The sequence below is a fragment of the Mixophyes fleayi genome, unplaced genomic scaffold (assembly GCF_038048845.1).
Source record: "Mixophyes fleayi isolate aMixFle1 unplaced genomic scaffold, aMixFle1.hap1 Scaffold_389, whole genome shotgun sequence".
Lineage (NCBI taxonomy): Eukaryota > Metazoa > Chordata > Amphibia > Anura > Limnodynastidae > Mixophyes > Mixophyes fleayi.
In genome coordinates this window covers 52,501-62,500 of record NW_027447872.1, presented here as the reverse complement: position 1 = coordinate 62,500, position 10,000 = coordinate 52,501, and the positions used below count along the sequence as shown (strand labels likewise).

The window sequence follows — 10,000 nt, the reverse complement described above, 5'->3', positions numbered from 1 at the left end:
GCTTCCAAGATCAGACAAGATTGGGCTTGTTCAGGGTGGTGTGGCTGTAGGTTTTGGTTTCCTATTGACCTACATCTCTTATACATCTCAAAACCAGCATTGAAGGAAGTCGGAACAAGAGAGAAAAAAAAAAGGGCCTACAGCACCTGCTATTCCCAGGTGGTCTCACATCCAAGTACTAACCAGCCCCGGCTCTGCTTAGCTTCCAAGATCAGACGAGATTGGGCTTGTTCAGGGTGGTGTGGCTGTAGGTATTGGTTTCCTATTGACCTACATCTCTTATACATCTAAAAACCAGCATTGAAGGAAGCCGGAACAAGAGAGAAAAAAAAAAGGCCTACAGCACCTGGTATTCCCAGGTGGTCTCCCATCCAAGTACTAACCAGGCCTGTCCCTGCTTAGCTTCCAAGATCAGACGAGATTGGGCTTGTTCAGGGTGGTGCGGCTGTAGGTATTGTTTTTTTATTGACCTACATCTCTTATACATCTAAAAACCAGCATTGAAGGAAGCCGGAACAAGAGAGAAGAAAAAAAGGCCTACAGCACCTGGTATTCCCAGGTGGTCTCCCATCTAAGTACTAACCAGGCCTGGCTCTGCTTAGCTTCCAAGATCAGACGAGATTGGGCTTGTTCAGGGTGGTGTGGCTGTAGGTATTGGTTTTCTAATAACCTACATCACTTATACATTTTAAAACCAGCATTGAAGGAAGCCAGAACAAGAGAGAAAAAAAAAAGTACTAACCAGGCCCGGACCTCCTTAGCTTTCAAGATCAGACGAGATTGGCTTGTTCAGGGTGGTGTGGCTGTAGGTATTGGTTTTCTAATAACCTACATCACTTATACATTTTAAAACCAGCATTGAAGGAAGCCAGAACAAGAGAGAAAAAAAAAAGTACTAACCAGGCCTGGACCTGCTTAGCTTTCAAGATCAGACGAGATTGGGCTTGTTCAGGGTGGTGTGGCTGTAGGTATTGGTTTCCTATTGACCTACATCTCTTATAGATCTCAAAACCAGCATTGAAGGAGGCTGGAACAAGAGAGAAAAAAAAAAGCCTACAGCACCTGGTATTTCCAGGTGGTCTCCCATCCAAGTACTAACCAGGCCCAGCCCTGCTTAGCTTCCAAGATCAGACGAGATTGGGCTTGTTCAGGGTGGTGTGGCTGTAGGTATTGTTTTCTTATTGACCTACATCTCTTATACATCTAAAAAAAAGCATTGAAGGAAGCCGGAACAAGAGAGAATAAAAAAAGGGCCTACAGCACCTGGTATTCCCAGGTGGTCTCGCATCCAAGTACTAACCAGCCCCGGCTCTGCTTAGCTTCCAAGATCAGATGAGATTGGGCTTGTTCAGGGTGGTGTGGATGTAGGTATTGGTTTCCTATTGACCTACATCTCTTATACATCTAAAAACCAGCATTGAAGGAAGCCGGAACAAGAGAGAAAAAAAAAAGGCCTACAGCACCTGGTATTCCCAGGTGGTCTCCCATCCAAGTACTAACCAGGCTCGTCCCTGCTTAGCTTCCAAGATCAGACGAGATTGGGCTTGTTCAGGGTGGTGCGGCTGTAGGTATTGTTTTTGTTTTGACCTACATCTCTTATACATCTAAAAACCAGCATTGAAGGAAGCCGAACAAGAGAGAAGAAAAGAAAGCCTACAGCACCTGGTATTCCCAGGTGGTCTCCCATCCAAGTACTAACCAGGCCCGGCTCTGCTTAGCTTCCAAGATCAGATGAGATTGGGCTTGTTCAGGGTGGTGTGGCTGTAGGTATTGGTTTCCTATTGACCTACATCTCTTATACATCTCAAAACCAGCATTGAAGGAGGCCGGAACAAGAGAGAAAAAATATGCCTACTAGCACCTGGTATTTCCAGGGGTCTCCCATCCAAGTACTAACCAGGCCCAGCCCTGCTTAACTTCCAAGATCAGATGAGATTGGGCTTGTTCAGGGTGGTGTGGCAGTAGGTATTGTTTTCTAATTGACCTACATCTCTTATACATCTCAAAACCAGCATTGAAGGAGGCCGGAACAAAAGAGAAAAAAAAAAGCCTACAAGCACCTGGTATTTCCAGGTGGTCTCCCATCCAAGTACTAACCAGGCCCACCCTGCTTAGCTTCCAAGATCAAACGAGATTGGGATTGTTCAGGGTGCTGTGGCTGTAGGTATTGTTTTCTTATTGACCTACATCTCTATACATCTAAAAACAAGCATTAAAGGAAGCCGGAACAAGAGAGAAAAAAAAAAAGGCCCTACAGCACCTGGTATTCCCAGGTGGTCTCTGAGCCAAGTACTAACCAGGCCCGGCCCTGCTTAGCTTCCAAGACCAGACGAGATTAGGCTTGTCCAGGGTGGTGTGGCTGTAGGTATTGGTTTCCTAATGACCTACATCACTTATACATTTTAAAACCAGCATTGAAGGAAGCCAGAACAAGAGAGAAAAAAAAAAAGTACCAACAGGCCCGGACTGCTTAGCTTTCAAGATCAGACAAGATTGGGCTTGTTCAGGGTGGGTGTGGCTGTAGGTATTGGTTTCTTATTGACCTACATCTCTTATACATCTCAAAACCAGCATTGAAGGAAGTCGGAACAAGAGAGAAAAAAAAAGGGCCTACAGCACCGGTATTCCCAGGTGGTCTCGCATCCAAGTACTAACCAGGCCCAGCGCTGCTTAGCTTCCAAGATCAGACAAGATTGGGCTTGTTCAGGGTGGTGTGGCTGTAGGTTTTGGTTTCCTATTGACCTACATCTCTTATACATCTCAGAAACCAGCATTGAAGGAAGTCGGAACAAGAGAGAAAAAAAAAAAGGGCCTACAGCACCTGCTATTCCCAGGTGGTCTCGCATCCAAGTACTAACCAGCCCCGGCTCTGCTTAGCTTCCAAGATTCAGACGAGATTGGCTTGTTCAGGGTGGTGTGGCTGTAGGTATTGGTTTCCTATTGACCTACATCTCTTATACATCTAAAAACCAGCATTGAAGGAAGCCGGAACAAGAGAGAAAAAAAAAAGGCCTACAGCACCTGGTATTCCCAGGTGGTCTCCCATCCAAGTACTAACCAGGCCTGTCCCTGCTTAGCTTCCAAGATCAGACGAGATTGGGCTTGTTCAGGGTGGTGTGGCTGTAGGTATTGTTTTTCAATTGACCTACATCTCTTATACATCTAAAAACCAGCATTGAAGGAAGCCGGAACAAGAGAGAAGAAAAAAAGGCCTACAGCACCTGGTATTCCCAGGTGGTCTCCCATCTAAGTACTAACCAGGCCTGGCTCTGCTTAGCTTCCAAGATCAGACGAGATTGGGCTTGTTCAGGGTGGTGTGGCTGTAGGTATTGGTTTTCTAATAACCTACATCACTTATACATTTTAAAACCAGCATTGAAGGAAGCCAGAACAAGAGAGAAAAAAAAAAGTACTAACCAGGCCCGGACCTCCTTAGCTTTCAAGATCAGACGAGATTGGGCTTGTTCAGGGTGGTGTGGCTGTAGGTATTGGTTTTCTAATAACCTACATCACTTATACATTTTAAAACCAGCATTGAAGGAAGCCAGAACAAGAGAGAAAAAAAAAAGTACTAACCAGGCCCGGACCTGCTTAGCTTTCAAGATCAGACGAGATTGGGCTTGTTCAGGGTGGTGTGGCTGTAGGTATTGGTTTCCTATTGACCTACATCTCTTATACATCTCAAAACCAGCATTGAAGGAGGCCGGAACAAGAGAGAAAAAAAAAAGCCTACAGCATCTGGTATTTCCAGGTGGTCTCTCATCCAAGTACTAACCAGGCCCAGCCCTGCTTAGCTTCCAAGATCAGACGAGATTGGGCTTGTTCAGGGTGGTGTGGCTGTAGGTATTGTTTTCTTATTGACCTACATCTCTTATTCATCTAAAAACAAGCATTGAAGGAAGCCGGAACAAGAGAGAAAAAAAAAAAGGCCTACAGCACCTGGTATTCCCAGGTGGTCTCCCAACCAAGTACTAACCAGGCCCGGCCCTGCTTAGCTTCCAAGATCAGACGAAGTTGGGCTTGTCCAGGGTGGTGTGGCTGTAGGTATTGGTTTTCTAATGACCTACATCACTTATACATTTTAAAACCAGCATTGAAGGAAGCCAGAACAAGATAGAAAAAAAAAAGTACTAACCAGGCCTGGACCTGCTTAGCTTTCAAGATCAGACGAGATTGGGCTTGTTCAGGGTGGTGTGGCTGCAGGTATTGGTTTCCTATTGACCTACATCTCTTATACATCTCAAAACCAGCATTGAAGGAAGTCGGAACAAGAGAGAAAAAAAAAAGGGCCTACAGCACCTGGTATTCCCAGGTGGTCTCGCATCCAAGTACTAACCAGCCCCGGCTCTGCTTAGCTTCCAAGATCAGATGAGATTGGGCTTGTTCAGGGTGGTGTGGCTGTAGGTATTGGTTTCCTATTGACCTACATCTCTTATACATCTAAAAACCAGCATTGAAGGAAGCCGGAACAAGAGAGAAAAAAAAAAAGCCTACAGCACCTGGTATTCCCAGGTGGTCTCCCATCCAAGTACTAACCAGGCCTGGCGCTGCTTAGCTTCCAAGATCAGATGAGATTGGGCTTGTTCAGGGTGGTGTGGCTGTAGGTATTGCTTTCCTCTTATACATCTAAAAACAAGCATTGAAGGAAGCCGGAACAAGAGAGAAAAAAAAAAAGGCCTACAGCACCTGGTATTCCCAGGTGGTCTCTGAGCCAAGTACTAACCAGGCCCGGCCCTGCTTAGCTTCCAAGACCAGACGAGATTAGGCTTGTCCAGGGTGGTGTGGCTGTAGGTATTGGTTTCCTAATGACCTACATCACTTATACATTTTAAAACCAGCATTGAAGGAAGCCAGAACAAGAGAGAAAAAAAAAAAGTACCAACCAGGCCCGGACCTGCTTAGCTTTCAAGATCAGACAAGATTGGGCTTGTTCAGGGTGGTGTGGCTGTAGGTATTGGTTTCTTATTGACCTACATCTCTTATACATCTCAAAACCAGCATTGAAGGAAGTCGGAACAAGAGAGAAAAAAAAAAGGGCCTACAGCACCTGGTATTCCCAGGTGGTCTCGCATCCAAGTACTAACCAGGCCCAGCGCTGCTTTAGCTTCCAAGATCAGACAAGATTGGGCTTGTTCAGGGTGGTGTGGCTGTAGGTTTTGGTTTCCTATTGACCTACATCTCTTATACATCTCAAAACCCAGACATTGAAGGAAGTCGGAACAAGAGAGAAAAAAAAAGGGCCTACAGCACCTGCTATTCCCAGGTGGTCTCGCATCCAAGTACTAACCAGCCCCGGCTCTGCTTAGCTTCCAAGATCAGACGAGATTGGGCTTGTTCAGGGTGGTGTGGCTGTAGGTATTGGTTTCCTATTGACCTACATCTCTTATACATCTAAAAACCAGCATTGAAGGAAGCCGGACAAGAGAGAAAAAAAAAAGGCCTACAGCACCTGGTATTCCCAGGTGGTCTCCCATCCAAGTACTAACCAGGCCCGGCCCTGCTTAGCTTCCAAGATCAGACGAGATAGGGCTTGTCCATGGTGGTGTGGCTGTTAGGTATTGGTTTCCTAATGACCTACATCACTTATACATTTTTAAAACCAAGCATTGAAGGATGCCAGAACAAGAGAGAAAAAAAAAAAGTACTAACCAGGCCCGGACCTGCTTAGCTTTCAAGATCAGACGAGATTGGGCTTGTTCAGGGTGGTGTTGCTGCAGGTATTGTTTTCCTATTGACCTACAATCTCTTATACATCTAAAAAACCAGCATTGAAGGAAGCCGGAACAAGAGAGAAAAAAAAAGGCCTACAGCACCTGGTATTCCAGGTGGTCTCCCATCCAAGTACTAACCAGGTCCGGCCCCTGCTTAGCTTCCAAGATCAAACGAGATTGGGCTTGTTCAGGGTGGTGTGGCTGTAGGTATTGGTTTCCTATTGACCTACATCTCTTATACATCTCAAAACCAGCATTGAAGGAAGTCGGAACATGAGAAAAAAAAAGGGCCTACAGCACCTGGTATTCCCAGGTGGTCTTGCATCCAAGTACTAACCAGGCCGGCTCTGCTTAGCTTACAAGATCAGACTTGTTCAGGGTGGTGTGGCTGTAGGTAATGGTTTCTATTGACCTACATCTCTTATACATCTAAAAACCAGCATTGAAGGAAGCCGGAACAAGAGAGAAGAAAAAAAAGCCTACAGCACCTGGTATTCCCAGGTGGTCTCCCATCCAAGTTCTAACCAGGCCTGTCCCTGCTTAGCTTCCAAGATCAGACGAGATTGGGCTTGTTCAGGGTGGTGTGGCTGTAGGTATTGCTTTCATATTGACCTACATCTCTTATACATCTAGAAACCAGCATTGAAGGAAGCCGGAACAAGAGAGAAGAAAAAAAGGCCTACAGACACTGGTATTCCCAGCTGGTCTCCCATCCCAAGTACTAACCAGGCCCAGCTCTGCTTAGCTTCCAAGATCAGACGAGATTGGGCTTGTTCAGGGTGGTGTGGCTGTAGGTAATGGTTTCCAAATGACCTACATCTCTTATACATCTCAAAACCAGCATTGAAGGAGGCCGGAACAAGAGAGAAAAAAAAAGGCCTACAGCACCTGGTATTTCCAGGTGGTCTGCCATCCAAGTACTAACCAGGCCCAGCCCTGCTTAGCTTCCAAGATCAGACGAGATTGGGCTTGTTCAGGGTGGTGTGGCTGTAGGTATTGTTTTTCTATTGACCTACATCTCTTATACATCTAGAAACCAGCATTGAAGGAAGCCGGAACAAGAGAGAAGAAAAAAAGGCCTACAGCACCTGGTATTCCCAGGTGGTCTCCCATCCAAGTACTAACCAGGCCCGTCCCTGCTTAGCTTCCAAAACCAGACGAGATTGGGCTTGTTCAGGGTGGTGTTGCTGTAGGTATTGTTTTCCTATTGACCTACATCTCTTATTCATCTAAAAACAAGCATTGAAGGAAGCCGGAACAAGAGAGAAAAAAAAAAAGGCCTACAGCACCTGGTATTCCCAGGTGGTCTCCCATCCAAGTACTAACCAGGCCCGGCCCTGCTTAGCTTCCAAGATCAGACGAGATTGGGCTTGTCCAGGGTGGTGTGGCTGTAGGTATTGATTTCCTAATGACCTACATCACTTATACATTTTAAAACCAGCATTGAAGGAAGCCAGAACAAGATATAAAAAAAAAAGTACTAACCAGGCCTGGACCTGCTTAGCTTTCAAGATCAGACGAGATTGGGCTTGTTCAGGGTGGTGGGGCTGTAGGTATTGGTTTCCTATTGACCTACATCTCTTATACATCTCAAAACCAGCATTGAAGGAAGCCGGAACAAGAGAGAAAAAAAAAAGGCCTACAGCATCTGGTATTCCCAGGTGGTCTCCCATCAAAGTACTAACCAGGCCCGGCTCTGCTTAGCTTCCAAGATCAGACGAGATTGGGCTTGTTTAGGGTGTAGTGGCTGTAGGATTTGGTTTCTTAATGACCTACATCACTTATACATCTGAAAACCAGCATTGAAGGAAGCCGGATCAAAAGAGAAAAAAAAAGGCCTACAGCACCTGGTTTTCCCAGGTGGTCTCCCATCCATGTACTAACTAGGCCTGGCGTGGCTTATCTTTCAAGATCAGACGAGATTGTGCTTGTTCAAGGTGGAGTGGCTGTAGGTATTAGTTTCCTATTGACCTACATCTCTTATAAATCTCAACACAAGCATTGAGGAAGCCAGAACAAGAGAGAAAAAAAAAAGGCCTACAGCACCTGGTATTCCCAGGTGGTCTCCCATTCAAGTACTAACCAGGCCCAGCCCTGCTTAGCTTCCAAGATCAGATGAGATTGGGCTTGTTCAGGGGTGGTGAGGCTGTAGGTATTGTTTTCCTATTGACCTACATCTCTTATACATCTAGAAACCAGCATTGAAGGAAGCCGGAACAAGAGAGAAGAAAAAAAGGCCTACAGCAACCTGGTATTCCAGGTGGTCTCCCATCCAAGTACTAACCAGGCACGGCTCTGCTTAGCTTCCAAGATCAGACGAGATTGGGCTTGTTCAGGGTGGTGTGGCTGTAGGTATTGGGTTCCCTATTGACCTACATCTCTTATACATCTCAAAACCAGCATTGAAGGAAGTCGGAACAAGAGAGAAAAAAAAAAATGCCTACAGCACCTGGTATTCCCAGGTGGTCTCGCATCCAAGTACTAACCAGGCCCGGCTCTGCTTAGCTTCCAAGATCAGACGAGATTGGGCTTGTTTAGGGTGTAGTGGCTGTAGGATTTGGTTTCTTAATGACCTACATCACTTATACATCTGAAAACCAGCATTAAAAGGAAGCCGGATCAAAGAGAAAAAAAAAGGCCTACAGCACCTGGTTTCCCAGGTGGTCTCCCATCCATGTACTACTAGGCCTGGCGTGACTTATCTTTCAGATCAGACGAGATTGTGCTTGTTCAAGGTGGAGTGGCTGTAGGTATTAGTTTCCTATTGACCTACATCTCTTATAAATCTCAACACCAGCATTGAAGGAAGCCAGAACAAGAGAGAAAAAAAAAAGGCCTACAGCACCTGGTATTTCCCAGGTGGTCTCCCATCCAAGTACTAACCAGGCCCAGCCCTGCTTAGCTTCCAAGATCAGATGAGATTGGGCTTGTTCAGGGTGGTGTGGCTGTAGGTATTGTTTTCTTATTGACCTACATCTCTTATACATCTAGAAACAGCATTGAAGGAAGCCGGAACAAGAGAGAAGAAAAAAAGGCCTACAGCACCTGGTATTCCCAGGTGGTCTCCCATCCAAGTACTAACCAGGCATGGCTCTGCTTAGCTTCCAAGATCAGACGAGATTGGGCTTGTTCAGGGTGGTGTGGCTGTAGGTATTGGTTTCCTATTGACCTACATCTCTTATACATCTCAAACCAGCATTGAAGGAGGCCGGAACAAGAGAGAAAAAAGAAAGCCTACAGCACCTGGTATTTCCGGGTGGTCTCCCATCCAAGTACTAACCAGGCCCAGCCCTGCTTAGCTTCCAAGATCAGACGAGATTGGGCTTGTTCAGGGTGGTGTGGCTGTAGGTATTGGTTTCCTAATGACCTACATCACTTATACATCTCAAAATAAGCATTGAAGGAAGCCGGAACAAGAGAGGGGAAAAAAAAGGCCTACAGCACCTGGTATTCCCAGGTGGTCTCCCATTCAAGTACTAACTAGGCCCGGCGCTGCTTATCTTTCAAGATCAGATGAGATTGTGCTTGTTCAAGGTGGAGTGGTTGTAGGTATTGTTTCCTATTGACCTACATCTCTTATACATCTCAAAACCAGCATTGAAGGAAGCCGGAACAAGAGAGAAGAAAAAAAGGCCTACAGCACCTGTATTCCCAGGTGGTCTCCCATCAAAGTACTAACCAGGTGCAGCCCTGCTTAGCTTCCAAGATCAAACGAGATTGGGATTGTTCAGAGATGTGTAGCTTGTAGGTAATGGTTTTGTATTGACCTACATCTCTTATAATCTCAAAACCAGCATTGAAGGAAGCCGGAACAAGAGGGAAAAAAAAAGGCCTACAGCACCTGGTATTCCCAGGTGGTCTCCCATCCAAGTACTAACCAGGCCTGGCCCTGCTTAGCTTTGAAGATCAGATGAGATTGGGCTTGTTCAGGGTGGTGTGGCTGTAGGTATTGTTTTCCTATTGACCTACATCTCTTATACATCTAGAAACCAGCATTGAAGGAAGCCGGAACAAGAGAGAAGAAAAAAAGGCCTACAGCACCTGGTATTTCCAGGTGGTCTCCCATCCAAGTACTAACCAGGTCTGGCTCTGCTTAGCTTCCAAGATCAGATGAGATTGGGCTTGTCCAGGGTGGTGTGGCTGTAGGTATTGGTTTCCTAATGACCTACATCACTTATACATTTTAAAACCAGCATTGAAGGAAGCCAGAACATGAGAGAAAAAAAAGTACTAACCAGGCCTGGACCTGCTTAGCTTTCAAGATCAGACGAGATTGGGCTTGTTCAGGG

The 10,000-nt window shown here is 45.8% G+C and overlaps 7 non-coding genes and 33 pseudogenes across 7 annotated transcripts; all 40 read right to left on the bottom strand.

The window, feature by feature from the left end:
• The window catches only part of LOC142133898 (5S ribosomal RNA), a 119-nt pseudogene extending 67 nt beyond the window's left edge, over positions 1–52 (bottom strand).
• Positions 53–134: 82 nt separating this feature from the next.
• On the bottom strand, positions 135–253 carry LOC142133983 (5S ribosomal RNA; annotated as a pseudogene).
• An 81-nt stretch (positions 254–334) lies between these two features.
• Positions 335–453, bottom strand: LOC142133783 (5S ribosomal RNA; annotated as a pseudogene).
• An 81-nt stretch (positions 454–534) lies between these two features.
• LOC142133824 (5S ribosomal RNA) lies at positions 535–653 on the bottom strand (annotated as a pseudogene).
• A 397-nt stretch (positions 654–1,050) lies between these two features.
• On the bottom strand, positions 1,051–1,169 carry LOC142133691 (5S ribosomal RNA). The gene has a single exon (XR_012686835.1). It is a non-coding gene; the product is annotated as a 5S ribosomal RNA (ribosomal RNA).
• Positions 1,170–1,251: 82 nt separating this feature from the next.
• Positions 1,252–1,370, bottom strand: LOC142133986 (5S ribosomal RNA; annotated as a pseudogene).
• An 81-nt stretch (positions 1,371–1,451) lies between these two features.
• LOC142133802 (5S ribosomal RNA) lies at positions 1,452–1,570 on the bottom strand (annotated as a pseudogene).
• An 80-nt stretch (positions 1,571–1,650) lies between these two features.
• On the bottom strand, positions 1,651–1,769 carry LOC142134064 (5S ribosomal RNA). The gene has a single exon (XR_012686940.1). It is a non-coding gene; the product is annotated as a 5S ribosomal RNA (ribosomal RNA).
• A 79-nt stretch (positions 1,770–1,848) lies between these two features.
• On the bottom strand, positions 1,849–1,967 carry LOC142133923 (5S ribosomal RNA; annotated as a pseudogene).
• An 80-nt stretch (positions 1,968–2,047) lies between these two features.
• Positions 2,048–2,166, bottom strand: LOC142134012 (5S ribosomal RNA; annotated as a pseudogene).
• An 82-nt stretch (positions 2,167–2,248) lies between these two features.
• Positions 2,249–2,367, bottom strand: LOC142133985 (5S ribosomal RNA; annotated as a pseudogene).
• A 240-nt stretch (positions 2,368–2,607) lies between these two features.
• LOC142133971 (5S ribosomal RNA) lies at positions 2,608–2,725 on the bottom strand (annotated as a pseudogene).
• A 284-nt stretch (positions 2,726–3,009) lies between these two features.
• LOC142133732 (5S ribosomal RNA) lies at positions 3,010–3,128 on the bottom strand. The gene has a single exon (XR_012686871.1). It is a non-coding gene; the product is annotated as a 5S ribosomal RNA (ribosomal RNA).
• An 81-nt stretch (positions 3,129–3,209) lies between these two features.
• Positions 3,210–3,328, bottom strand: LOC142133823 (5S ribosomal RNA; annotated as a pseudogene).
• Positions 3,329–3,726: 398 nt separating this feature from the next.
• On the bottom strand, positions 3,727–3,845 carry LOC142133887 (5S ribosomal RNA; annotated as a pseudogene).
• An 82-nt stretch (positions 3,846–3,927) lies between these two features.
• LOC142133795 (5S ribosomal RNA) lies at positions 3,928–4,046 on the bottom strand (annotated as a pseudogene).
• Positions 4,047–4,287: 241 nt separating this feature from the next.
• On the bottom strand, positions 4,288–4,406 carry LOC142133924 (5S ribosomal RNA; annotated as a pseudogene).
• Positions 4,407–4,487: 81 nt separating this feature from the next.
• On the bottom strand, positions 4,488–4,606 carry LOC142133798 (5S ribosomal RNA; annotated as a pseudogene).
• Positions 4,607–4,674: 68 nt separating this feature from the next.
• On the bottom strand, positions 4,675–4,793 carry LOC142133972 (5S ribosomal RNA; annotated as a pseudogene).
• A 242-nt stretch (positions 4,794–5,035) lies between these two features.
• LOC142133989 (5S ribosomal RNA) lies at positions 5,036–5,155 on the bottom strand (annotated as a pseudogene).
• An 83-nt stretch (positions 5,156–5,238) lies between these two features.
• On the bottom strand, positions 5,239–5,357 carry LOC142133988 (5S ribosomal RNA; annotated as a pseudogene).
• An 80-nt stretch (positions 5,358–5,437) lies between these two features.
• LOC142133869 (5S ribosomal RNA) lies at positions 5,438–5,556 on the bottom strand (annotated as a pseudogene).
• A 245-nt stretch (positions 5,557–5,801) lies between these two features.
• Positions 5,802–5,920, bottom strand: LOC142133952 (5S ribosomal RNA; annotated as a pseudogene).
• Positions 5,921–6,187: 267 nt separating this feature from the next.
• On the bottom strand, positions 6,188–6,306 carry LOC142133875 (5S ribosomal RNA; annotated as a pseudogene).
• Positions 6,307–6,387: 81 nt separating this feature from the next.
• LOC142134031 (5S ribosomal RNA) lies at positions 6,388–6,507 on the bottom strand (annotated as a pseudogene).
• Positions 6,508–6,587: 80 nt separating this feature from the next.
• LOC142133756 (5S ribosomal RNA) lies at positions 6,588–6,706 on the bottom strand. Its single transcript, XR_012686893.1, has one exon. It is a non-coding gene; the product is annotated as a 5S ribosomal RNA (ribosomal RNA).
• An 81-nt stretch (positions 6,707–6,787) lies between these two features.
• On the bottom strand, positions 6,788–6,906 carry LOC142133825 (5S ribosomal RNA; annotated as a pseudogene).
• An 82-nt stretch (positions 6,907–6,988) lies between these two features.
• LOC142133760 (5S ribosomal RNA) lies at positions 6,989–7,107 on the bottom strand. The gene has a single exon (XR_012686898.1). It is a non-coding gene; the product is annotated as a 5S ribosomal RNA (ribosomal RNA).
• A 240-nt stretch (positions 7,108–7,347) lies between these two features.
• On the bottom strand, positions 7,348–7,466 carry LOC142133997 (5S ribosomal RNA; annotated as a pseudogene).
• An 80-nt stretch (positions 7,467–7,546) lies between these two features.
• LOC142134049 (5S ribosomal RNA) lies at positions 7,547–7,665 on the bottom strand (annotated as a pseudogene).
• An 80-nt stretch (positions 7,666–7,745) lies between these two features.
• On the bottom strand, positions 7,746–7,865 carry LOC142133779 (5S ribosomal RNA; annotated as a pseudogene).
• Positions 7,866–7,946: 81 nt separating this feature from the next.
• Positions 7,947–8,065, bottom strand: LOC142133961 (5S ribosomal RNA; annotated as a pseudogene).
• An 83-nt stretch (positions 8,066–8,148) lies between these two features.
• Positions 8,149–8,267, bottom strand: LOC142134015 (5S ribosomal RNA; annotated as a pseudogene).
• Positions 8,268–8,544: 277 nt separating this feature from the next.
• LOC142134004 (5S ribosomal RNA) lies at positions 8,545–8,664 on the bottom strand. The gene has a single exon (XR_012686926.1). It is a non-coding gene; the product is annotated as a 5S ribosomal RNA (ribosomal RNA).
• An 80-nt stretch (positions 8,665–8,744) lies between these two features.
• LOC142133895 (5S ribosomal RNA) lies at positions 8,745–8,863 on the bottom strand (annotated as a pseudogene).
• A 79-nt stretch (positions 8,864–8,942) lies between these two features.
• LOC142133726 (5S ribosomal RNA) lies at positions 8,943–9,061 on the bottom strand. Its single transcript, XR_012686866.1, has one exon. It is a non-coding gene; the product is annotated as a 5S ribosomal RNA (ribosomal RNA).
• Positions 9,062–9,143: 82 nt separating this feature from the next.
• Positions 9,144–9,262, bottom strand: LOC142134005 (5S ribosomal RNA; annotated as a pseudogene).
• Positions 9,263–9,342: 80 nt separating this feature from the next.
• On the bottom strand, positions 9,343–9,461 carry LOC142134051 (5S ribosomal RNA; annotated as a pseudogene).
• Positions 9,462–9,540: 79 nt separating this feature from the next.
• LOC142133854 (5S ribosomal RNA) lies at positions 9,541–9,659 on the bottom strand (annotated as a pseudogene).
• An 81-nt stretch (positions 9,660–9,740) lies between these two features.
• On the bottom strand, positions 9,741–9,859 carry LOC142133881 (5S ribosomal RNA; annotated as a pseudogene).
• Between the last annotated feature and the right edge of the window lie 141 nt (positions 9,860–10,000).